Genomic DNA, 2,264 nt, shown 5'->3' with positions numbered 1-2,264 from the left:
ACCGTAATTCTCTATTGTTAAAAAGGGAGGCATAATGGATACACAGGCTTAACGTTATTGCCCCAAAAGGGCTTAATTATTCTATCTCTTTTGCTAGCTTTATGTAAATCTCGGATTTTTCCTTGTTTATATAATGTTGGTAAATGAAAGTGAGAGAGAGATATTTGTACAGGTAGTGTTTTACCTGTGCTCTTGATTTAGGATTGGTATATGACATCCCATAGTATGGTATCATGGGGGTATAGATCTGGTGTTGTTTACGGATCAATAGTGGGGCATTTCTATTGCTTACATCTGCATTTGATCATTGGTGTCTATGTGGCTATCCCTCTAGTGTTACCTGATGCAGCACAGGTGTGTGATATAATTGTGCTGTGGATTACACAAATGTCAGCTTTACTCTGCTGTGTTAGCGGTGTCTATGTTTTAAGATCTGTGGTTTTGATATTTCCTTTATATGCAGGTATATACATTGTTTGTTGATATCTCAATGCATCTATGTTTTCCGTGTTGTTTAGATGTCTCTATGGTAACAGCTGTGTGGCATGCAAGTGCGCGCTGACATCATGTTCCCGCACCAGTGTCAGGGACGGGCTCCCGGGCTGGAGAATGCGGCCAATCCATGCAGCTTTACATGTATTCGGGGGGCTATAAGGTAAGCTTGGTTTCGGATTATCTGTATTCTTGACAAAAATCCTGTGGGGATTGAAACGTTGAATCAGTGACCGCTGTGTCCGTGAGTTTTATTTCCTGACGAAAAATGTCTCTGAGTGCCGCACTATTGCTATTATATATATATATATATATATATATATATATATATATATATATATATATAAGGGCAATGGAGAACAGCGCCTAGGTAAATCTAATAGAGACCAAGACTGAGAAAATATTTTTTTCTACTTTTTTACACAACACACCTCATCTATAAATGAGTGGCAGCTTTTAAACAGTATGTGGATAAAGTACCGTATATACTCGATTATAAGCCGACTTTTTCAGCACGTTTTTTTGTGCTGAAAAAGCCACCTCGGCTTATAATCGAGTCAGCGTTAGGAGGGACACGGAGAGCGCAGCGCGCGGCTCTCCTGTGTCCCTCCTGCATCTCCGGCGGTGTGTGTGATAAAGGAAGTGCCACCTCTCTCTCCGAGCTTAACGAGTTCAATTGCTTTGAAAGTCAATGCCTCCGGGTTGGAATTATGTGCAATGTTAAAATGTTTGGATACTGCATGATTCTCCATTTTGTTCTTTATATTACGGACATGTTCTTGTATCCTTATTTTAAGTGGTCTCTTTGTTTTTCCCACATATTGTTTTCCGCACTCGCATTCTAATGAATAAATCACTGATTGTGTATTGCAGTTTATGAAGTCTTTACATTTTAACATTGCACATAATTCCAACCTGGAGGCATTGACTTTCAAAGCAATTGAACTCGTTCAGCTGGGAGAGAGAGGTGACGACTTAGCCAATAAACTTTCACGCAGAGAAATGTATTGGATTTTTCAACTGCAAACACTCCACCCGAAGGGATTCAATGATTATTATGAAATCGCTCCGTTCCTGTGAAGTTATATGGCCGTAGTGTCATCACGGTTGGATCCTTAACCCTTCCCTCTTTATCACAGCTAACCCCCTCCCCCTCCCCTTTTTCGCACTATTTTCACTAAACCTCCCGAACCCACCCCCCACAGCACCTCCCCCCTTTCCCCCCTTCCCCCTTCCCCTTCTCCCCCCTCATATCACTGTATGTTCATATAGTCACGTTATTATAATTATGACACATGTATGGTAAGTAGTAATTATTACAGTCAGACCACACTGGAAAGGCCCAATCTCGCCCGATCTTGAAAGCGAAGCAGTGTCGGGCCTGATCAGTACCAGACTAGGGAGACCACCTGGGAAGATCAGGTACTGTAACCAAACTGATTTTAAAAGCCTACATGAGCATGTCATAATTATCACTTTATTACCTTTACTGGTCCACACAATCTGCACCTTAAAAATATTATCCCTATTATCTATACGAGTAAAATCTTACTTGCACAATGCACTTTAATATTATTTCTATATACAGTATATATATATATATATATATATATATATATATATATATTTCTCTAATGTCCTAGAGGATGCTGGGACTCCGTAAGGACCATGGGGATAGACGGGCTCCGCAGGAGACATGGGCACTTTAAGAAAGACTTTGACTCTGGGTGTGCACTGGCACCTCCCTCTATGCCCCTCCTCCAGACCTCAGT

General features: G+C 40.9%; 1 pseudogene; it reads left to right on the top strand.

Moving 5' to 3' along the window:
• The first annotated feature begins 1,806 nt into the window (after positions 1–1,806).
• On the top strand, positions 1,807–1,926 carry LOC134964847 (5S ribosomal RNA; annotated as a pseudogene).
• Positions 1,927–2,264: the final 338 nt, after the last annotated feature.

The sequence above is a fragment of the Pseudophryne corroboree genome, chromosome 9, assembly GCF_028390025.1.
Source record: "Pseudophryne corroboree isolate aPseCor3 chromosome 9, aPseCor3.hap2, whole genome shotgun sequence".
NCBI classification, from domain to species: Eukaryota; Metazoa; Chordata; class Amphibia; order Anura; family Myobatrachidae; genus Pseudophryne; species Pseudophryne corroboree.
Note: the sequence above shows the minus strand (reverse complement) of the source record. Positions and strands in the feature narration are given on the sequence as shown.